The sequence below is a fragment of the Pseudophryne corroboree genome, chromosome 5, assembly GCF_028390025.1.
Source record: "Pseudophryne corroboree isolate aPseCor3 chromosome 5, aPseCor3.hap2, whole genome shotgun sequence".
Lineage (NCBI taxonomy): Eukaryota > Metazoa > Chordata > Amphibia > Anura > Myobatrachidae > Pseudophryne > Pseudophryne corroboree.
In genome coordinates this window covers 367,199,313-367,226,994 of record NC_086448.1, presented here as the reverse complement: position 1 = coordinate 367,226,994, position 27,682 = coordinate 367,199,313, and positions in this window count along the sequence as shown.

Sequence of the window (27,682 nt, the reverse complement as noted above, 5' to 3'; positions counted from 1 at the left end):
TGTGTTTGCATAATTTTGCATTACATGTTGCATTACATGTATTGTGATGTCATAATGTTGCATTAAATGTTACATTGCATGGATTGTGTTGTCATAATTTTGCAATAAATGTTGCATTGCATGGATTGTGATGTCATAATTTTGCATTACATGTTGCATTACATGTATTGAGATGTCATAATTTTGCATTAAATGTTGAATTGCATGGATTGTGTTTGCATAATTGTGCATTAAATGTTGCATTGCATGGATTGTGATTGCATAATGTTGCATTGATTTTTGCATTGCATTTATTGTGATGTCATAATTTTACATTGCATGGATTGTGATGTCATAATTTTGCATTAAATATTGCATTGCGTGGATTGTGATGTCATCATTTTGCATTAAATTTTAAATTGCATGGGTTGTGATTGCATAATTTTGCATAAAATGTTGCATTGCATGGATTGTGATTTCATAATTTTGCATTAAATGTTGCATTGCATGGATTGTGATGTCATAATTTTGCATTAAATGTTGCATTGCATGGATTGTGATGTCATATTTTATCATTATATGTTGCATTGCATGGATTGTGATTGCATAATTATGCATTAATTGTTGCATTGCATGGGTTGTGATGTCATAATTTTGCATTAAATGTTGCATTGCATGGATTGTGATGTCATAATTTTGCATTAATTTTTGCATGGCATGGCTTGTGATTGCATAATTTAGCATTAAATGTTGCATTGCATGGATTGTGATGTCATAATTTTGCATTAAATGTTGCATTGCATGGATTGTGATTGCATATTGTTGCATTAAATGTTGCATTGCATGGATTGTGTTTGCATAATTTTGCATTAAATGTTGCATTGCATGGATTGTGTTTGCATAATTTTGCATTACATGTTGCATTACATGTATTGTGATGTCATAATGTTGCATTAAATGTTGCATTGCATGGATTGTGTTGTAATAATTTTGCATAAAATGTTGCATTGCATGGATTGTGATGTCATAATTTTGCATTAAATGTTGCATTGCATGTATTGTGATGTCATAATGTTGCATTAAATGTTGCATTGCATGGATTGTGATGTAATAATTTTGCATAAAATGTTGCATTGCATGGATTGTGATGTCATAATTTTGCATTAAATGTTGCATTGCATGTATTGTGATGTCATATTTTTTCATTATATGTTGCATTGCATGGATTGTGATTGCATAATTATGCATTTATTGTTGCATTGCATGGATTGTGATGTCATAATTTTGCATTAAATATTGAATTGCATGGATTGTGTTTGCATAATTTTGCATTAAATGTTGCATTGCATGGATTGTGATTGCATAATTTTGCATTACATGTTGCATTACATGTATTGTGATGTCATAATGTTACATTAAATGTTGCATTGCATGGATTGTGATGTCATAATTTTGGATTAAATGTTGAATTGCATGGATTTTGTTTGCATAATTTGCATTAAATGTTGCATGCATGGGTTGTGATGTCATCATTTTGCATTAAATGTTGCATTGCATGGATTGTGATGTCATAATTTTGCATTGAATTTTGCATTGCATGGATTGTGATGTCATAATTTTGCATTAAATGTAGCATTGCATGGATTGTGATTGCATTTTGCATTGCATGGATTGTGATGTCATAATTTTGCATTAAATGTTGAATTGCATGGATTGTGTTTGCATAATTTTGCATTAAATGTTACATTGCATGGATTGTGATTGCATAATTTTGCATTACATGTTGCATTACATGTATTGTGATGTCATAATGTTGCATTAAATGTTGCATTGCATGGATTGTGATGTAATAATTTTGCATTAAATGTTGCATTGCATGGATTGTGATGTCATAATTTTGCATTAAATGTTGCATTGCATGGATTGTGATGTCATATTTTTTCATTATATGTTGCATTGCATGGATTGTGATTGCATAATTTTGCAATACATGTTGCATTACATGTATTGTGATGTCATAATGTTGCATTAAATGTTGCATTGCATGGATTGTGATGTCATAATTTTGGATTAAACGTTGAATTGCATGGATTTTGTTTGCATAATTTTGCATTAAATGTTGCATGCATGGGTTGTGATGTCATAATTTTGCATTAAATGTTGCATTGCATGGAATGTGATGTCATAATTTTGCATTGAATTTTGCAATGAATGGATTGTGATGTCATAATGTTGCATTAACTGTTGCATTGCATGGATTGTGATTGCATAATTTTGCATTAAATGTTGCATTGCATGGATTGTGATTGCATAATGTTGCATTGAATTTTGCATTGCATTTATTGTGATGTCATAATTTTACATTGCATGTATTGTGATGTCATAATTTTGCATTAAATGTTGCATTGCATGGATTGTGATTGCATAATGTTGCATTGAATTTTGCATTGCATTTATTGTGATGTCATAATTTTGCATTAAATGTTGCATTGCATGGATTGTGATGTCATATTTTTTTCATTATATGTTGCATTGCATGGATTGTGATTGCATAATTTTGCAATACATGTTGCATTACATGTATTGTGATGTCATAATGTTGCATTAAATGTTGCATTGCATGGATTGTGATGTCATAATTTTGGATTAAAAGTTGAATTGCATGGATTTTGTTTGCATAATTTTGCATTAAATGTTGCATGCATGGGTTGTGATGTCATAATTTTGCATTAAATGTTGCATTGCATGGATTGTGATGTCATAATTTTGCATTGAATTTTGCAATGAATGGATTGTGATGTCATAATGTTGCATTAACTGTTGCATTGCATGGATTGTGATTGCATAATTTTGCATTAAATGTTGCATTGCATGGATTGTGATTGCATAATGTTGCATTGAATTTTGCATTGCATTTATTGTGATGTCATAATTTTACATTGCATGTATTGTGATGTAATAATTTTGCATAAAATGTTGCATTGCATGGATTGTGATGTCATAATTTTGCATTAAATGTTGCATTGCATGTATTGTGATGTCATAATGTTGCATTAAATGTTGCATTGCATGGATTGTGATGTAATAATTTTGCATAAAATGTTGCATTGCATGGATTGTGATGTCATAATTTTGCATTAAATGTTGCATTGCATGTATTGTGATGTCATATTTTTTCATTATATGTTGCATTGCATGGATTGTGATTGCATAATTATGCATTTATTGTTGCATTGCATGGATTGTGATGTCATAATTTTGCATTAAATATTGAATTGCATGGATTGTGTTTGCATAATTTTGCATTAAATGTTGCATTGCATGGATTGTGATTGCATAATTTTGCATTACATGTTGCATTACATGTATTGTGATGTCATAATGTTACATTAAATGTTGCATTGCATGGATTGTGATGTCATAATTTTGGATTAAATGTTGAATTGCATGGATTTTGTTTGCATAATTTGCATTAAATGTTGCATGCATGGGTTGTGATGTCATCATTTTGCATTAAATGTTGCATTGCATGGATTGTGATGTCATAATTTTGCATTGAATTTTGCATTGCATGGATTGTGATGTCATAATGTTGCATTAACTGTTGCATTGCATGGATTGTGATTGCATAATTTTGCATTAAATGTTGCATTGCATTTATTGTGATGTCATAATTTTACATTGCATGGATTGTGATGTCATAATTTTGCATTAACTGTTGCATTGCATGTATTGTGATGTCATAATCTTGCATTTAATGTTGCATTGCATGGATTGTGATTGCATAATGTTGCATTGAATTTTGCATTGCATTTATTGTGATGTCATAATTTTGCATTAAATGTTGCATTGCATGGATTGTGATGTCATAATTTTGCATTAAATGTTGAATTGCATGGATTGTGATTGCATAATTTTGCATTACATGTATTGTGATGTCATAATGTTGCATTAAATGTTGCATTGCATGGATATTGATGTAATAATTTTGCATTAAATGTTGCATTGCATGGATTGTGATGTCATAATTTTGCATTAAATGTTGCATTGCATGGATTGTGATGTCATATTTTTTCATTATATGTTGCATTGCATGGATTGTGATTGCATAATTATGCATTAATTGTTGCATTGCATGGATTGTGATGTCATAATTTTGCATTAAATGTGGAATTGCATGGATTGTGTTTGCATAATTTTGCATTAAATGTTGCATTACATGGATTGTGATTGCATAATTTTGCATTACATGTTGCATTACATGTATTGTGATGTCATAATTTTGCATTAAATGTTGCATTGCATGTATTGTGATGTCATCATTTTGCATTAAATGTTGAATTGCATGGATTGTGTTTGCATAATTTTGCATTAAATGTTGCATTGCATGGATTGTGATGTCATAATTTTGCATTAAATGTTGCATTACATGGATTGTGATTGCATAATTTTGCATTACATGTTGCATTACATGTATTGTGATGTCATAATTTTGCATTAAATGTTGCATTGCATGGATTGTGATGTCATAATTTTGCATTCAATGTTGAATTGCATGGATTGTGTTTGCGTACTTTTGCATTAAATGTTGCATTGCATGGATTGTGATTGCATAATGTTGCATTAAATGTTGCATTGCATGGATTGTGATTGCATAATGTTGTATTGAATTTTGCATTGCATTTATTGTGATGTCATAATTTTGCATTAAATGTTGCATTACATGGATTGTGATTGCATAATTTTGCATTACATGTTGCATTACATGTATTGTGATGTCATCATTTTGCATTAAATGTTGCATTGCATGGATTGTGATGTCATAATTTTGCATTAAATGTTGCATTGCATGGATTGTGATGTCATAATTTTGCATTCATTGTTGAATTGCATGGATTGTGATTGCATAATTTTGCATTACATGTTGCATTACATGTATTGTGATGTCATAATTTTGCATTAAATGTTGCATTGCATGGATTGTGTTTGCATAATTTTGCATTAAATGTTGCATTGCATGGATTGTGATTGCATAATTTTGCATTACATGTATTGTGATGTCATAATTTTGGATTAAATGTTGAATTGCATGGATTTTGTTTGCATAATTTTGCATTGAATTTTGCATTGCATTTATTGTGATGTCATAATTTTGCATTAAATGTTGCATTACATGGATTGTGATTGCATAATTTTGCATTACATGTTGCATTACATGTATTGTGATGTCATAATTTTGCATTAAATGTTGCATTGCATGGATTGTGATGTCATAATTTTGCATTAAATGTTGCATTGCATGGATTGTGATGTCATAATTTTGCATTCAATGTTGAATTGCATGGATTGTGATTGCATAATTTTGCATTACATGTATTGTGATGTCATAATTTTGGATTAAATGTTGAATTGCATGGATTGTGTTTGCATAATTTTGCATTGAATTTTGCATTGCATTTATTGTGATGTCATAATTTTGCATTAAATGTTGCATTACATGGATTGTGATGTCATAATTTTGCATTCAATGTTGAATTGCATGGATTGTGATTGCATAATTTTGCATTACATGTTGCATTACATGTATTGTGATGTCATAATTTTGCATTAAATGTTGCATTGCATGAATTGTGTTTGCATAATTTTGCATTAAATGTTGCATTGCATGGATTGTGATTGCATAATTTAGCATTACATGTATTGTGATGTCATAATTTTGGATTAAATTTTGAATTGCATGGATTTTGTTTGCATAATTTTGCATTAAATGTTGCATGCATGGGTTGTGATGTCATAATTTTGCATTAAATGTTGCATTGCATGGATTGTGATGTCATAATTTTGCATTCAATGTTGAATTGCATGGATTGTGATTGCATAATTTTGCATTACATGTTGCATTACATGTATTGTGATGTCATAATTATGCATTAAATGTTGAATTGCATGGATTGTGTTTTCATAATTTTGCATTAAATGTTGCATTGCATGGATTGTGATTGCATAATTTTTCATTACATGTATTGTGATGTCATAATTTTGGATTAAATGTTGAATTGCATGGATTTTGTTTGCATAATTTTGCATTAAATGTTGCATGCAAGGGTTGTGATGTCATAATTTTGCATTAAATGTTGCATTGCATGGATTGTGATTGCATAATGTTGCATTGAATTTTGCATTGCATTTATTGTGATGTCATAATTTTGCATTAAATGTTGCATTACATGGATTGTGATTGCATAATTTTGCATTACATGTTGCATTACATGTATTGTGATGTCATCATTTTGCATTAAATGTTGCATTGCATGGATTGTGATGTCATAATTTTGCATTCAATGTTGAATTGCATGGAATGTGTTTGCGTACTTTTGCATTAAATGTTGCATTGCATGGATTGTGATTGCATAATGTTGCATTGATTTTTGCATTGCATTTATTGTGATGTCATAATTTTGCATTAAATGTTGCATTGCATGGATTGTGATGTCATAATTTTGCATTAAATGTTGCATTGCATGGATTGTGATGTCATAATTTTGCATTCAATGTTGAATTGCATGGATTGTGATTGCATAATTTTGCATTACATGTTGCATTACATTTATTGTGATGTCATAATGTTGCATTAAATGTTGCATTGCATGGATTGTGATGTAATAATTTTGCATAAAATGTTGCATTGCATGGATTGTGATGTCATAATTTTGCATTACATGTTGCATTGCATGTATTGTGATGTCATATTTTTTCATTATATGTTGCATTGCATGGATTGTGATTGCATAATTATGCATTTATTGTTGCATTGCATGGATTGTGATGTCATAATTTTGCATTAAATATTGAATTGCATGGATTGTGTTTGCATAATTTTGCATTAAATGTTGCATTGCATGGATTGTGATTGCATAATTTTGCATTACATGTTGCATTACATGTATTGTGATGTCATAATGTTACATTAAATGTTGCATTGCATGGATTGTGATGTCATAATTTTGGATTAAATGTTGAATTGCATGGATTTTGTTTGCATAATTTGTATTAAATGTTGCATGCATGGGTTGTGATGTCATCATTTTGCATTAAATGTTGCATTGCATGGATTGTGATGTCATAATTTTGCATTGCATTTTGCATTGCATGGATTGTGATGTCATAATGTTGCATTAACTGTTGCATTGCATGGATTGTGATTGCATAATTTTGCATTAAATGTTGCATTGCATGGATTGTGATTGCATAATGTTGCATTGATTTTTGCATTGCATTTATTGTGATGTCATAATTTTACATTGCATGGATTGTGATGTCATAATTTTGCATTAACTGTTGCATTGCATGTATTGTGATGTCATAATCTTGCATTTAATGTTGCATTGCATGGATTGTGATTGCATAATGTTGCATTGAATTTTGCATTGCATTTATTGTGATGTCAATTTTGCATTAAATGTTGCATTGCATGGATTGTGATGTCATAATTTTGCATTAAATGTTGAATTGCATGGATTGTGATTGCATAATTTTGCATTACATGTATTGTGATGTCATAATGTTGCATTAAATGTTGCATTGCATGGATATTGATGTAATAATTTTGCATTAAATGTTGCATTGCATGGATTGTGATGTCATAATTTTGCATTAAATGTTGCATTGCATGGATTGTGATGTCATATTTTTTCATTATATGTTGCATTGCATGGATTGTGATTGCATAATTATGCATTAATTGTTGCATTGCATGGATTGTGATGTCATAATTTTGCATTAAATGTGGAATTGCATGGATTGTGTTTGCATAATGTTGCATTACATGGATTGTGATTGCATAATTTTGCATTACATGTTGCATTACATGTATTGTGATGTCATAATGTTGCATTAAATGTTGCATTGCATGGATTGTGATGTCATAATTTTGGATTAAATGTTGAATTGCATGGATTTTGTTTGCATAATTTTGCATTAAATGTTGCATTGCATGGATTGTGATGTCATAATTTTGCATTACATGTTGCATTACATGTATTGTGATGTAATAATGTTGCATTGCATGGGTTGTGTTGTCATAATTTTGCATAAAATGTTGCATTGCATGGACAGTGATGTCATAATTTTGCATTAAATGATGCATTGCATGGATTGTGAATTCATAATATTGCATTAAATGTTGAATTGCATGGATTGTGTTTGCATAATTTTGCATTAAATGTTGCATTGCATGGATTGTGATGTCACAATTTTGCATTAAATGTTGCATTGCATGGATTGTGATTGCATAATGTTGCATTAAATGTTGCATTGCATGGATTGCGATTGCATAATTTTGCATTAAATGTTGCATTGCATGGATTGTGATGTCATAATTTTGCATTAAATGTTGCATTGCATGGATTGTGATGTCATAATTTTGCATTAAATGTTGAATTGCATGGATTGTGATTGCATAATATTGCATTACATGTATTGTGATGTCATAATGTTGCATTAAATGTTGCATTGCATGGATTGTGATGTAATAATTTTGCATTAAATGTTGCATTGCATGGATTGTGATGTCGTAATTTTGCATTAAATGTTGCATTGCATGGATTGTGATGTCATAATTTTGCATTACATGTATTGTGATGTCATAATTTTGCATTAAATGTTGCATTGCATGGATTGTGATGTCATAATTTTGCATTAAATGTTGAATTGCATGGATTGTGTTTGCATAATTTTGCATCAAATGTTGCATTTTATGGATTGTGATTGCATAATTTTGCATTACATGTTGCATTACATGTATTGTGATGTCATAATTTTGCATTAAATGTTGCATTGCATGTATTGTGATGTCATAATTTTGCATTAAATGTTGAATTGCATGGATTGTGTTTGCATAATTTTGCATTAAATGTTGCATTGCATGGATTGTGATGTCATAATTTTGCATTAAATGTTGCATTACATGGATTGTGATTGCATAATTTTGCATTACTTGTTGCATTACATGTATTGTGATGTCATAATTTTGCATTAAATGTTGCATTGCATGGATTGTGATGTCATAATTTTGCATTCAATGTTGAATTGCATGGATTGTGTTTGCGTACTTTTGCATTAAATGTTGCATTGCATGGATTGTGATTGCATAATGTTGCATTAAATGTTGCATTGCATGGATTGTGATTGCATAATGTTGTATTGAATTTTGCATTGCATTTATTGTGATGTCATAATTTTGCATTAAATGTTGCATTACATGGATTGTGATTGCATAATTTTGCATTACATGTTGCATTACATGTATTGTGATGTCATAATTTTGCATTAAATGTTGCATTGCATTGATTGTGATGTCATAATTTTGCATTAAATGTTGCATTGCATGGATTGTGATGTCATAATTTTGCATTCATTGTTGAATTGCATGGATTGTGATTGCATAATTTTGCATTACATGTTGCATTACATGTATTGTGATGTCATAATTTTGCATTAAATGTTGCATTGCATGGATTGTGTTTGCATAATTTTGCATTAAATGTTGCATTGCATGGATTGTGATTGCATAATTTTGCATTACATGTATTGTGATGTCATAATTTTGGATTAAATGTTGAATTGCATGGATTTTGTTTGCATAATTTTGCATTGAATTTTGCATTGCATTTATTGTGATGTCATAATTTTGCATTAAATGTTGCATTACATGGATTGTGATTGCATAATTTTGCATTACATGTTGCATTACATGTATTGTGATGTCATAATTTTGCATTAAATGTTGCATTGCATGGATTGTGATGTCATAATTTTGCATTAAATGTTGCATTGCATGGATTGTGATGTCATAATTTTGCATTCAATGTTGAATTGCATGGATTGTGATTGCATAATTTTGCATTACATGTTGCATTACATGTATTGTGATGTCATAATTTTGCATTAAATGTTGCATTGCATGGATTGTGTTTGCATAATTTTGCATTAAATGTTGCATTGCATGGATTGTGATTGCATAATTTAGCATTACATGTATTGTGATGTCATAATTTTGGATTAAATGTTGAATTGCATGGATTTTGTTTGCATAATTTTGCATTAAATGTTGCATGCATGGGTTGTGATGTCATAATTTTGCATTAAATGTTGCATTGCATGGATTGTGATGTCATAATTTTGCATTCAATGTTGAATTGCATGGATTGTGATTGCATAATTTTGCATTACATGTTGCATTACATGTATTGTGATGTCATAATTATGCATTAAATGTTGAATTGCATGGATTGTGTTTGCATAATTTTGCATTAAATGTTGCATTGCATGGATTGTGATTGCATAATTTTGCATTACATGTATTGTGATGTCATAATTTTGGATTAAATGTTGAATTGCATGGATTTTGTTTGCATAATTTTGCATTAAATGTTGCATGCAAGGGTTGTGATGTCATAATTTTGCATTAAATGTTGCATTGCATGGATTGTGATTGCATAATGTTGCATTGATTTTTGCATTGCATTTATTGTGATGTCATAATTTTACATTGCATGGATTGTGATGTCATAATTTTGCATTAACTGTTGCAATGCATGTATTGTGATGTCATAATTTTGCATTAAATGTTGCATTGCATGGATTGTGATTGCATAATGTTGCATTGAATTTTGCATTGCATTTATTGTGATGTCATAATTTTGCATTAAATGTTGCATTACATGGATTGTGATTGCATAATTTTGCATTACATGTTGCATTACATGTATTGTGATGTCATAATTTTGCATTAAATGTTGCATTGCATGGATTGTGATGTCATAATTTTGCATTCAATGTTGAATTGCATGGATTGTGTTTGCGTACTTTTGCATTAAATGTTGCATTGCATGGATTGTGATTGCATAATGTTGCATTGATTTTTGCATTGCATTTATTGTGATGTCATAATTTTGCATTAAATGTTGCATTGCATGGATTGTGATGTCATAATTTTGCATTAAATGTTGCATTGCATGGATTGTGATGTCATAATTTTGCATTCAATGTTGAATTGCATGGATTGTGATTGCATAATTTTGCATTACATGTATTGTGATGTCATAATTTTGGATTAAATGTTGAATTGCATGGATTGTGTTTGCATAATTTTGCATTAAATGTTACATTGCATGGATTGTGATTGCATAATTTTGCATTACATGTTGCATTACATGTATTGTGATGTCATAATGTTGCATTAAATGTTGCATTGCATGGATTGTGATGTAATAATTTTGCATTAAATGTTGCATTGCATGGATTGTGATGTCATAATTTTGCATTAAATGTTGCATTGCATGGATTGTGATGTCATATTTTTTCATTATATGTTGCATTGCATGGATTGTGATTGCATAATTTTGCAATACATGTTGCATTACATGTATTGTGATGTCATAATGTTGCATTAAATGTTGCATTGCATGGATTGTGATGTCATAATTTTGGATTAAACGTTGAATTGCATGGATTTTGTTTGCATAATTTTGCATTAAATGTTGCATGCATGGGTTGTGATGTCATAATTTTGCATTAAATGTTGCATTGCATGGAATGTGATGTCATAATTTTGCATTGAATTTTGCAATGAATGGATTGTGATGTCATAATGTTGCATTAACTGTTGCATTGCATGGATTGTGATTGCATAATTTTGCATTAAATGTTGCATTGCATGGATTGTGATTGCATAATGTTGCATTGAATTTTGCATTGCATTTATTGTGATGTCATAATTTTACATTGCATGTATTGTGATGTCATAATTTTGCATTAAATGTTGCATTGCATGGATTGTGATTGCATAATGTTGCATTGAATTTTGCATTGCATTTATTGTGATGTCATAATTTTGCATTAAATGTTGCATTGCATGGATTGTGATGTCATATTTTTTTCATTATATGTTGCATTGCATGGATTGTGATTGCATAATTTTGCAATACATGTTGCATTACATGTATTGTGATGTCATAATGTTGCATTAAATGTTGCATTGCATGGATTGTGATGTCATAATTTTGGATTAAAAGTTGAATTGCATGGATTTTGTTTGCATAATTTTGCATTAAATGTTGCATGCATGGGTTGTGATGTCATAATTTTGCATTAAATGTTGCATTGCATGGATTGTGATGTCATAATTTTGCATTGAATTTTGCAATGAATGGATTGTGATGTCATAATTTTGCATTAAATGTTGAATTGCATGGATAGTGTTTGCATAATTTTGCATTAAATGTTACTTTGCATGGATTGTGATTGCATAATTTTGCATTACATGTTGCATTACATGTATTGTGATGTCATAATGTTGCATTAAATGTTGCATTGCATGGATTGTGATGTAATAATTTTGCATAAAATGTTGCATTGCATGGATTGTGATGTCATAATTTTGCATTAAATGTTGCATTGCATGTATTGTGATGTCATATTTTTTCATTATATGTTGCATTGCATGGATTGTGATTGCATAATTATGCATTTATTGTTGCATTGCATGGATTGTGATGTCATAATTTTGCATTAAATATTGAATTGCATGGATTGCGATTGCATAATTTTGCATTAAATGTTGCATTGCATGGATTGTGATGTCATAATTTTGCATTAAATGTTGCATTGCATGGATTGTGATGTCATAATTTTGCATTAAATGTTGAATTGCATGGATTGTGATTGCATAATATTGCATTACATGTATTGTGATGTCATAATGTTGCATTAAATGTTGCATTGCATGGATTGTGATGTAATAATTTTGCATTAAATGTTGCATTGCATGGATTGTGATGTCATAATTTTGCATTAAATGTTGCATTGCATGGATTGTGATGTCATAATTTTGCATTACATGTATTGTGATGTCATAATTTTGCATTAAATGTTGCATTGCATGGATTGTGATGTCATAATTTTGCATTAAATGTTGAATTGCATGGATTGTGTTTGCATAATTTTGCATCAAATGTTGCATTTTATGGATTGTGATTGCATAATTTTGCATTACATGTTGCATTACATGTATTGTGATGTCATAATTTTGCATTAAATGTTGCATTGCATGTATTGTGATGTCATCATTTTGCATTAAATGTTGAATTGCATGGATTGTGTTTGCATAATTTTGCATTAAATGTTGCATTGCATGGATTGTGATGTCATAATTTTGCATTAAATGTTGCATTACATGGATTGTGATTGCATAATTTTGCATTACATGTTGCATTACATGTATTGTGATGTCATAATTTTGCATTAAATGTTGCATTGCATGGATTGTGATGTCATAATTTTGCATTCAATGTTGAATTGCATGGATTGTGTTTGCGTACTTTTGCATTAAATGTTGCATTGCATGGATTGTGATTGCATAATGTTGCATTAAATGTTGCATTGCATGGATTGTGATTGCATAATGTTGTATTGAATTTTGCATTGCATTTATTGTGATGTCATAATTTTGCATTAAATGTTGCATTACATGGATTGTGATTGCATAATTTTGCATTACATGTTGCATTACATGTATTGTGATGTCATCATTTTGCATTAAATGTTGCATTGCATGGATTGTGATGTCATAATTTTGCATTAAATGTTGCATTGCATGGATTGTGATGTCATAATTTTGCATTCATTGTTGAATTGCATGGATTGTGATTGCATAATTTTGCATTACATGTTGCATTACATGTATTGTGATGTCATAATTTTGCATTAAATGTTGCATTGCATGGATTGTGTTTGCATAATTTTGCATTAAATGTTGCATTGCATGGATTGTGATTGCATAATTTTGCATTACATGTATTGTGATGTCATAATTTTGGATTAAATGTTGAATTGCATGGATTTTGTTTGCATAATTTTGCATTGAATTTTGCATTGCATTTATTGTGATGTCATAATTTTGCATTCAATGTTGAATTGCATGGATTGTGATTGCATAATTTTGCATTACATGTATTGTGATGTCATAATTTTGGATTAAATGTTGAATTGCATGGATTTTGTTTGCATAATTTTGCATTAAATGTTGCATGCATGGGTTGTGATGTCATAATTTTGCATTAAATGTTGCATTGCATGGATTGTGATGTCATAATTTTGCATTCAATGTTGAATTGCATGGATTGTGATTGCATAATTTTGCATTACATGTTGCATTACATGTATTGTGATGTCATAATTATGCATTAAATGTTGAATTGCATGGATTGTGTTTGCATAATTTTGCATTAAATGTTGCATTGCATGGATTGTGATTGCATAATTTTGCATTACATGTATTGTGATGTCATAATTTTGGATTAAATGTTGAATTGCATGGATTTTGTTTGCATAATTTTGCATTAAATGTTGCATGCAAGGGTTGTGATGTCATAATTTTGCATTAAATGTTGCATTGCATGGATTGTGATTGCATAATGTTGCATTGAATTTTGCATTGCATTTATTGTGATGTCATAATTTTGCATTAAATGTTGCATTACATGGATTGTGATTGCATAATTTTGCATTACATGTTGCATTACATGTATTGTGATGTCATAATTTTGCATTAAATGTTGCATTGCATGGATTGTGATGTCATAATTTTGCATTCAATGTTGAATTGCATGGATTGTGTTTGCGTACTTTTGCATTAAATGTTGCATTGCATGGATTGTGATTGCATAATGTTGCATTGATTTTTGCATTGCATTTATTGTGATGTCATAATTTTGCATTAAATGTTGCATTGCATGGATTGTGATGTCATAATTTTGCATTAAATGTTGCATTGCATGGATTGTGATGTCATAATTTTGCATTCAATGTTGAATTGCATGGATTGTGATTGCATAATTTTGCATTACATGTATTGTGATGTCATAATTTTGGATTAAATGTTGAATTGCATGGATTTTGTTTGCATAATTTTGCATTAAATGTTGCATTGCATGGATTGTGATTGCATAATGTTGCATTGATTTTTGCATTGCATTTATTGTGATGTCATAATTTTGCATTAAATGTTGCATTGCATGGATTGTGATGTCATAATTTTGCATTAAATGTTGCATTGCATGGATTGTGATGTCATAATTTTGCATTAAATGTTGCATTGCATGGATTGTGATGTCATAATTTTGCATTCAATGTTGAATTGCATGGATTGTGATTGCATAATTTTGCATTACATGTTGCATTACATTTATTGTGATGTCATAATGTTGCATTAAATGTTGCATTGCATGGATTGTGATGTAATAATTTTGCATAAAATGTTGCATTGCATGGATTGTGATGTCATAATTTTGCATTAAATGTTGCATTGCATGTATTGTGATTGCATAATTATGCATTTATTGTTGCATTGCATGGATTGTGATGTCATAATTTTGCATTAAATATTGAATTGCATGGATTGTGTTTGCATAATTTTGCATTAAATGTTGCATTGCATGGATTGTGATTGCATAATTTTGCATTACATGTTGCATTACATGTATTGTGATGTCATAATGTTACATTAAATGTTGCATTGCATGGATTGTGATGTCATAATTTTGGATTAAATGTTGAATTGCATGGATTTTGTTTGCATAATTTGTATTAAATGTTGCATGCATGGGTTGTGATGTCATCATTTTGCATTAAATGTTGCATTGCATGGATTGTGATGTCATAATTTTGCATTGCATTTTGCATTGCATGGATTGTGATGTCATAATGTTGCATTAACTGTTGCATTGCATGGATTGTGATTGCATAATTTTGCATTAAATGTTGCATTGCATGGATTGTGATTGCATAATGTTGCATTGATTTTTGCATTGCATTTATTGTGATGTCATAATTTTACATTGCATGGATTGTGATGTCATAATTTTGCATTAACTGTTGCATTGCATGTATTGTGATGTCATAATCTTGCATTTAATGTTGCATTGCATGGATTGTGATTGCATAATGTTGCATTGAATTTTGCATTGCATTTATTGTGATGTCATAATTTTGCATTAAATGTTGCATTGCATGGATTGTGATGTCATAATTTTGCATTAAATGTTGAATTGCATGGATTGTGATTGCATAATTTTGCATTACATGTATTGTGATGTCATAATGTTGCATTAAATGTTGCATTGCATGGATATTGATGTAATAATTTTGCATTAAATGTTGCATTGCATGGATTGTGATGTCATAATTTTGCATTAAATGTTGCATTGCATGGATTGTGATGTCATATTTTTTCATTATATGTTGCATTGCATGGATTGTGATTGCATAATTATGCATTAATTGTTGCATTGCATGGATTGTGATGTCATAATTTTGCATTAAATGTGGAATTGCATGGATTGTGTTTGCATAATTTTGCATTAAATGTTGCATTACATGGATTGTGATTGCATAATTTTGCATTACATGTTGCATTACATGTATTGTGATGTCATAATGTTGCATTAAATGTTGCATTGCATGGATTGTGATGTCATAATTTTGGATTAAATGTTGAATTGCATGGATTTTGTTTGCATAATTTTGCATTAAATGTTGCATTGCATGGATTGTGATGTCATAATTTTGCATTAAATGTTGCATTGCATGGATTGTGATTGCATAATGTTGCATTGATTTTTGCATTGCATTTATTGTGATGTCATAATTTTACATTGCATGGATTGTGATGTCATAATTTTGCATTAACTGTTGCATTGCATGTATTGTGATGTCATAATCTTGCATTTAATGTTGCATTGCATGGATTGTGATTGCATAATGTTGCATTGAATTTTGCATTGCATTTATTGTGATGTCATAATTTTGCATTAAATGTTGCATTGCATGGATTGTGATGTCATAATTTTGCATTAAATGTTGAATTGCATGGATTGTGATTGCATAATTTTGCATTACATGTATTGTGATGTCATAATGTTGCATTAAATGTTGCATTGCATGGATATTGATGTAATAATTTTGCATTAAATGTTGCATTGCATGGATTGTGATGTCATAATTTTGCATTAAATGTTGCATTGCATGGATTGTGATGTCATATTTTTTCATTATATGTTGCATTGCATGGATTGTGATTGCATAATTATGCATTAATTGTTGCATTGCATGGATTGTGATGTCATAATTTTGCATTAAATGTGGAATTGCATGGATTGTGTTTGCATAATTTTGCATTAAATGTTGCATTACATGGATTGTGATTGCATAATTTTGCATTACATGTTGCATTACATGTATTGTGATGTCATAATGTTGCATTAAATGTTGCATTGCATGGATTGTGATGTCATAATTTTGGATTAAATGTTGAATTGCATGGATTTTGTTTGCATAATTTTGCATTAAATGTTGCATTGCATGGATTGTGATGTCATAATTTTGCATTACATGTTGCATTACATGTATTGTGATGTAATAATGTTGCATTGCATGGGTTGTGTTGTCATAATTTTGCATAAAATGTTGCATTGCATGGACAGTGATGTCATAATTTTGCATTAAATGATGCATTGCATGGATTGTGAATTCATAATATTGCATTAAATGTTGAATTGCATGGATTGTGTTTGCATAATTTTGCATTAAATGTTGCATTGCATGGATTGTGATGTCACAATTTTGCATTAAATGTTGCATTGCATGGATTGTGATTGCATAATGTTGCATTAAATGTTGCATTGCATGGATTGCGATTGCATAATTTTGCATTAAATGTTGCATTGCATGGATTGTGATGTCATAATTTTGCATTAAATGTTGCATTGCATGGATTGTGATGTCATAATTTTGCATTAAATGTTGAATTGCATGGATTGTGATTGCATAATATTGCATTACATGTATTGTGATGTCATAATGTTGCATTAAATGTTGCATTGCATGGATTGTGATGTAATAATTTTGCATTAAATGTTGCATTGCATGGATTGTGATGTCATAATTTTGCATTAAATGTTGCATTGCATGGATTGTGATGTCATAATTTTGCATTACATGTATTGTGATGTCATAATTTTGCATTAAATGTTGCATTGCATGGATTGTGATGTCATAATTTTGCATTAAATGTTGAATTGCATGGATTGTGTTTGCATAATTTTGCATCAAATGTTGCATTTTATGGATTGTGATTGCATAATTTTGCATTACATGTTGCATTACATGTATTGTGATGTCATAATTTTGCATTAAATGTTGCATTGCATGGATTGTGATGTCATAATTTTGCATTAAATGTTGAATTGCATGGATTGTGTTTGCATAATTTTGCATTAAATGTTGCATTGCATGGATTGTGATGTCATAATTTTGCATTAAATGTTGCATTACATGGATTGTGATTGCATAATTTTGCATTACATGTTGCATTACATGTATTGTGATGTCATAATTTTGCATTAAATGTTGCATTGCATGGATTGTGATGTCATAATTTTGCATTCAATGTTGAATTGCATGGATTGTGTTTGCGTACTTTTGCATTAAATGTTGCATTGCATGGATTGTGATTGCATAATGTTGCATTAAATGTTGCATTGCATGGATTGTGATTGCATAATGTTGTATTGAATTTTGCATTGCATTTATTGTGATGTCATAATTTTGCATTAAATGTTGCATTACATGGATTGTGATTGCATAATTTTGCATTACATGTTGCATTACATGTATTGTGATGTCATAATTTTGCATTAAATGTTGCATTGCATTGATTGTGATGTCATAATTTTGCATTAAATGTTGCATTGCATGGATTGTGATGTCATAATTTTGCATTCATTGTTGAATTGCATGGATTGTGATTGCATAATTTTGCATTACATGTTGCATTACATGTATTGTGATGTCATAATTTTGCATTAAATGTTGCATTGCATGGATTGTGTTTGCATAATTTTGCATTAAATGTTGCATTGCATGGATTGTGATTGCATAATTTTGCATTACATGTATTGTGATGTCATAATTTTGGATTAAATGTTGAATTGCATGGATTTTGTTTGCATAATTTTGCATTGAATTTTGCATTGCATTTATTGTGATGTCATAATTTTGCATTAAATGTTGCATTACATGGATTGTGATTGCATAATTTTGCATTACATGTTGCATTACATGTATTGTGATGTCATAATTTTGCATTAAATGTTGCATTGCATGGATTGTGATGTCATAATTTTGCATTAAATGTTGCATTGCATGGATTGTGATGTCATAATTTTGCATTCAATGTTGAATTGCATGGATTGTGATTGCATAATTTTGCATTACATGTTGCATTACATGTATTGTGATGTCATAATTTTGCATTAAATGTTGCATTGCATGGATTGTGTTTGCATAATTTTGCATTAAATGTTGCATTGCATGGATTGTGATTGCATAATTTAGCATTACATGTATTGTGATGTCATAATTTTGGATTAAATGTTGAATTGCATGGATTTTGTTTGCATAATTTTGCATTAAATGTTGCATGCATGGGTTGTGATGTCATAATTTTGCATTAAATGTTGCATTGCATGGATTGTGATGTCATAATTTTGCATTCAATGTTGAATTGCATGGATTGTGATTGCATAATTTTGCATTACATGTTGCATTACATGTATTGTGATGTCATAATTATGCATTAAATGTTGAATTGCATGGATTGTGTTTGCATAATTTTGCATTAAATGTTGCATTGCATGGATTGTGATTGCATAATTTTGCATTACATGTATTGTGATGTCATAATTTTGGATTAAATGTTGAATTGCATGGATTTTGTTTGCATAATTTTGCATTAAATGTTGCATGCAAGGGTTGTGATGTCATAATTTTGCATTAAATGTTGCATTGCATGGATTGTGATTGCATAATGTTGCATTGATTTTTGCATTGCATTTATTGTGATGTCATAATTTTACATTGCATGGATTGTGATGTCATAATTTTGCATTAACTGTTGCAATGCATGTATTGTGATGTCATAATTTTGCATTAAATGTTGCATTGCATGGATTGTGATTGCATAATGTTGCATTGAATTTTGCATTGCATTTATTGTGATGTCATAATTTTGCATTAAATGTTGCATTACATGGATTGTGATTGCATAATTTTGCATTACATGTTGCATTACATGTATTGTGATGTCATAATTTTGCATTAAATGTTGCATTGCATGGATTGTGATGTCATAATTTTGCATTCAATGTTGAATTGCATGGATTGTGTTTGCGTACTTTTGCATTAAATGTTGCATTGCATGGATTGTGATTGCATAATGTTGCATTGATTTTTGCATTGCATTTATTGTGATGTCATAATTTTGCATTAAATGTTGCATTGCATGGATTGTGATGTCATAATTTTGCATTAAATGTTGCATTGCTTGGATTGTGATGTCATAATTTTGCATTCAATGTTGAATTGCATGGATTGTGATTGCATAATTTTGCATTACATGTATTGTGATGTCATAATTTTGGATTAAATGTTGAATTGCATGGATTTTGTTTGCATAATTTTGCATTAAATGTTGCATGCATGGGTTGTGATGTCATAATTTTGCATTAAATGTTGCATTGCATGGATTGTGATTGCATAATGTTGCATTGATTTTTGCATTGCATTTATTGTGATGTCATAATTTTGCATTAAATGTTGCATTGCATGGATTGTGATGTCATAATTTTGCATTAAATGTTGCATTGCATGGATTGTGATGTCATAATTTTGCATTCAATGTTGAATTGCATGGATTGTGATTGCATAATTTTGCATTACATGTTCCATTACATTTATTGTGATGTCATAATTTTGCATTGAATTTTGCATTGCATTTATTGTGATGTCATAATTTTGCATTAAATGTTGCACTGCATGGATTGTGATGTCATAATTTTGGATTAAATGTTGAATTGCATGGATTTTGTTTGCATAATTTTGCATTAAATGTTGCATTGCATGGATTGTGATGTCATAATTTTGCATTAAATGTTGAATTGCATGGATTGTGTTTGCATAATTTTGCATTAAATGTTGCATTGCATGGATTGTGATTGCATAATTTTGCATTACATGTATTGTGATGTCATAATTTTGGATTAAATGTTGAATTGCATGGATTTTGTTTGCATAATTTTGCATTAAATGTTGCATGCATGGGTTGTGATGTCATAATTTTGCATTAAATGTTGCATTGCATGGATTGTGATTGCATAATGTTGCATTGATTTTTGCATTGCATTTATTGTGATGTCATAATTTTACATTGCATGGATTGTGATGTCATAATTTTGCATTAACTGTTGCATTGCATGTATTGTGATGTCATAATTTTGCATTAAATGTTGCATTGCATGGATTGTGATTGCTAAATGTTGCATTGAATTTTGCATTGCATTTATTGTGATGTCATAATTTTGCATTAAATGTTGCATTACATGGATTGTGATTGCATAATTTTGCATTACATGTTGCATTACATGTATTGTGATGTCATAATTTTGCATTAAATGTTGCATTGCATGGATTGTGATGTCATAATTTTGCATTAAATGTTGCATTGCATGGATTGTGATGTCATAATTTTGCATTCAATGTTAAATTGCATGGATTGTGATTGCATAATTTTGCATTACATGTTGCATTGCATTAATTGTGATGTCATAATTTTGCATTAAATGTTGCACTGCATGGATTGTGATGTCATAATTTTGGATTAAATGTTGAATTGCATGGATTTTGTTTGCATAATTTTGCATTAAATGTTGCATTGCATGGATTGCGATGTCATAATTTTGCATTAAATGTTGAATTGCATGGATTGTGTTTGCAAAATGTTGCATTAAATGTTGCATTGCATGGATTGTGATTGCATAATTTTGCATTACATGTATTGTGATGTCATAATTTTGGATTAAATGTTGAATTGCATGGATTTTGTTTGCATAATTTTGCATTAAATGTTGCATGCATGGGTTGTGATGTCATAATTTTGCATTCAATGTTGAATTGCATGGATTGTGTTTGCGTACTTTTGCATTAAATGTTGCATTGCATGGATTGTGATTGCATAATGTTGCATTGATTTTTGCATTGCATTTATTGTGATGTCATAATTTTGCATTAAATGTTGCATTGCATGGATTGTGATGTCATAATTTTGCATTAAATGTTGCATTGCATGGATTGTGATGTCATAATTTTGCATTCAATGTTGAATTGCATGGATTGTGATTGCATAATTTTGCATTACATGTATTGTGATGTCATAATTTTGGATTAAATGTTGAATTGCATGGATTTTGTTTGCATAATTTTGCATTAAATGTTGCATGCATGGGTTGTGATGTCATAATTTTGCATTAAATGTTGCATTGCATGGATTGTGATTGCATAATGTTGCATTGATTTTTGCATTGCATTTATTGTGATGTCATAATTTTGCATTAAATGTTGCATTGCATGGATTGTGATGTCATAATTTTGCATTAAATGTTGCATTGCATGGATTGTGATGTCATAATTTTGCATTCAATGTTGAATTGCATGGATTGTGATTGCATAATTTTGCATTACATGTATTGTGATGTCATAATTTTGGATTAAATGTTGAATTGCATGGATTTTGTTTGCATAATTTTGCATTAAATGTTGCATGCATGGGTTGTGATGTCATAATTTTGCATTAAATGTTGCATTGCATGGATTGTGATTGCATAATGTTGCATTGATTTTTGCATTGCATTTATTGTGATGTCATAATTTTACATTGCATGGATTGTGATGTCATAATTTTGCATTAACTGTTGCATTGCATGTATTGTGATGTCATAATTTTGGATTAAATGTTGAATTGCATGGATTTTGTTTGCATAATTTTGCATTAAATGTTGCATGCATGGGTTGTGATGTCATAATTTTGCATTAAATGTTGCATTGCATGGATTGTGATGTCATAATTTTGCATTGAATTTTGCAATGAATGGATTGTGATGTCATAATTTTGCATTAAATGTTGAATTGCATGGATAGTGTTTGCATAATTTTGCATTAAATGTTACTTTGCATGGATTGTGATTGCATAATTTTGCATTACATGTTGCATTACATGTATTGTGATGTCATAATGTTGCATTAAATGTTGCATTGCATGGATTGTGATGTAATAATTTTGCATAAAATGTTGCATTGCATGGATTGTGATGTCATAATTTTGCATTAAATGTTGCATTGCATGTATTGTGATGTCATATTTTTTCATTATATGTTGCATTGCATGGATTGTGATTGCATAATTATGCATTTATTGTTGCATTGCATGGATTGTGATGTCATAATTTTGCATTAAATATTGAATTGCATGGATTGCGATTGCATAATTTTGCATTAAATGTTGCATTGCATGGATTGTGATGTCATAATTTTGCATTAAATGTTGCATTGCATGGATTGTGATGTCATAATTTTGCATTAAATGTTGAATTGCATGGATTGTGATTGCATAATATTGCATTACATGTATTGTGATGTCATAATGTTGCATTAAATGTTGCATTGCATGGATTGTGATGTAATAATTTTGCATTAAATGTTGCATTGCATGGATTGTGATGTCATAATTTTGCATTAAATGTTGCATTGCATGGATTGTGATGTCATAATTTTGCATTACATGTATTGTGATGTCATAATTTTGCATTAAATGTTGCATTGCATGGATTGTGATGTCATAATTTTGCATTAAATGTTGAATTGCATGGATTGTGTTTGCATAATTTTGCATCAAATGTTGCATTTTATGGATTGTGATTGCATAATTTTGCATTACATGTTGCATTACATGTATTGTGATGTCATAATTTTGCATTAAATGTTGCATTGCATGTATTGTGATGTCATCATTTTGCATTAAATGTTGAATTGCATGGATTGTGTTTGCATAATTTTGCATTAAATGTTGCATTGCATGGATTGTGATGTCATAATTTTGCATTAAATGTTGCATTACATGGATTGTGATTGCATAATTTTGCATTACATGTTGCATTACATGTATTGTGATGTCATAATTTTGCATTAAATGTTGCATTGCATGGATTGTGATGTCATAATTTTGCATTCAATGTTGAATTGCATGGATTGTGTTTGCGTACTTTTGCATTAAATGTTGCATTGCATGGATTGTGATTGCATAATGTTGCATTAAATGTTGCATTGCATGGATTGTGATTGCATAATGTTGTATTGAATTTTGCATTGCATTTATTGTGATGTCATAATTTTGCATTAAATGTTGCATTACATGGATTGTGATTGCATAATTTTGCATTACATGTTGCATTACATGTATTGTGATGTCATCATTTTGCATTAAATGTTGCATTGCATGGATTGTGATGTCATAATTTTGCATTAAATGTTGCATTGCATGGATTGTGATGTCATAATTTTGCATTCATTGTTGAATTGCATGGATTGTGATTGCATAATTTTGCATTACATGTTGCATTACATGTATTGTGATGTCATAATTTTGCATTAAATGTTGCATTGCATGGATTGTGTTTGCATAATTTTGCATTAAATGTTGCATTGCATGGATTGTGATTGCATAATTTTGCATTACATGTATTGTGATGTCATAATTTTGGATTAAATGTTGAATTGCATGGATTTTGTTTGCATAATTTTGCATTGAATTTTGCATTGCATTTATTGTGATGTCATACTTTTGCATTCAATGTTGAATTGCATGGATTGTGATTGCATAATTTTGCATTACATGTATTGTGATGTCATAATTTTGGATTAAATGTTGAATTGCATGGATTTTGTTTGCATAATTTTGCATTAAATGTTGCATGCATGGGTTGTGATGTCATAATTTTGCATTAAATGTTGCATTGCATGGATTGTGATGTCATAATTTTGCATTCAATGTTGAATTGCATGGATTGTGATTGCATAATTTTGCATTACATGTTGCATTACATGTATTGTGATGTCATAATTATGCATTAAATGTTGAATTGCATGGATTGTGTTTGCATAATTTTGCATTAAATGTTGCATTGCATGGATTGTGATTGCATAATTTTGCATTACATGTATTGTGATGTCATAATTTTGGATTAAATGTTGAATTGCATGGATTTTGTTTGCATAATTTTGCATTAAATGTTGCATGCAAGGGTTGTGATGTCATAATTTTGCATTAAATGTTGCATTGCATGGATTGTGATTGCATAATGTTGCATTGAATTTTGCATTGCATTTATTGTGATGTCATAATTTTGCATTAAATGTTGCATTACATGGATTGTGATTGCATAATTTTGCATTACATGTTGCATTACATGTATTGTGATGTCATAATTTTGCATTAAATGTTGCATTGCATGGATTGTGATGTCATAATTTTGCATTCAATGTTGAATTGCATGGATTGTGTTTGCGTACTTTTGCATTAAATGTTGCATTGCATGGATTGTGATTGCATAATGTTGCATTGATTTTTGCATTGCATTTATTGTGATGTCATAATTTTGCATTAAATGTTGCATTGCATGGATTGTGATGTCATAATTTTGCATTAAATGTTGCATTGCATGGATTGTGATGTCATAATTTTGCATTCAATGTTGAATTGCATGGATTGTGATTGCATAATTTTGCATTACATGTATTGTGATGTCATAATTTTGGATTAAATGTTGAATTGCATGGATTTTGTTTGCATAATTTTGCATTAAATGTTGCATTGCATGGATTGTGATTGCATAATGTTGCATTGATTTTTGCATTGCATTTATTGTGATGTCATAATTTTGCATTAAATGTTGCATTGCATGGATTGTGATGTCATAATTTTGCATTAAATGTTGCATTGCATGGATTGTGATGTCATAATTTTGCATTAAATGTTGCATTGCATGGATTGTGATGTCATAATTTTGCATTCAATGTTGAATTGCATGGATTGTGATTGCATAATTTTGCATTACATGTTGCATTACATTTATTGTGATGTCATAATGTTGCATTAAATGTTGCATTGCATGGATTGTGATGTAATAATTTTGCATAAAATGTTGCATTGCATGGATTGTGATGTCATAATTTTGCATTAATTGTTGCATTGCATGTATTGTGATTGCATAATTATGCATTTATTGTTGCATTGCATGGATTGTGATGTCATAATTTTGCATTAAATATTGAATTGCATGGATTGTGTTTGCATAATTTTGCATTAAATGTTGCATTGCATGGATTGTGATTGCATAATTTTGCATTACATGTTGCATTACATGTATTGTGATGTCATAATGTTACATTAAATGTTGCATTGCATGGATTGTGATGTCATAATTTTGGATTAAATGTTGAATTGCATGGATTTTGTTTGCATAATTTGTATTAAATGTTGCATGCATGGGTTGTGATGTCATCATTTTGCATTAAATGTTGCATTGCATGGATTGTGATGTCATAATTTTGCATTGCATTTTGCATTGCATGGATTGTGATGTCATAATGTTGCATTAACTGTTGCATTGCATGGATTGTGATTGCATAATTTTGCATTAAATGTTGCATTGCATGGATTGTGATTGCATAATGTTGCATTGATTTTTGCATTGCATTTATTGTGATGTCATAATTTTACATTGCATGGATTGTGATGTCATAATTTTGCATTAACTGTTGCATTGCATGTATTGTGATGTCATAATCTTGCATTTAATGTTGCATTGCATGGATTGTGATTGCATAATGTTGCATTGAATTTTGCATTGCATTTATTGTGATGTCATAATTTTGCATTAAATGTTGCATTGCATGGATTGTGATGTCATAATTTTGCATTAAATGTTGAATTGCATGGATTGTGATTGCATAATTTTGCATTACATGTATTGTGATGTCATAATGTTGCATTAAATGTTGCATTGCATGGATATTGATGTAATAATTTTGCATTAAATGTTGCATTGCATGGATTGTGATGTCATAATTTTGCATTAAATGTTGCATTGCATGGATTGTGATGTCATATTTTTTCATTATATGTTGCATTGCATGGATTGTGATTGCATAATTATGCATTAATTGTTGCATTGCATGGATTGTGATGTCATAATTTTGCATTAAATGTGGAATTGCATGGATTGTGTTTGCATAATTTTGCATTAAATGTTGCATTACATGGATTGTGATTGCATAATTTTGCATTACATGTTGCATTACATGTATTGTGATGTCATAATGTTGCATTAAATGTTGCATTGCATGGATTGTGATGTCATAATTTTGGATTAAATGTTGAATTGCATGGATTTTGTTTGCATAATTTTGCATTAAATGTTGCATTGCATGGATTGTGATGTCATAATTTTGCATTACATGTTGCATTACATGTATTGTGATGTAATAATGTTGCATTGCATGGGTTGTGTTGTCATAATTTTGCATAAAATGTTGCATTGCATGGACAGTGATGTCATAATTTTGCATTAAATGATGCATTGCATGGATTGTGAATTCATAATATTGCATTAAATGTTGAATTGCATGGATTGTGTTTGCATAATTTTGCATTAAATGTTGCATTGCATGGATTGTGATGTCACAATTTTGCATTAAA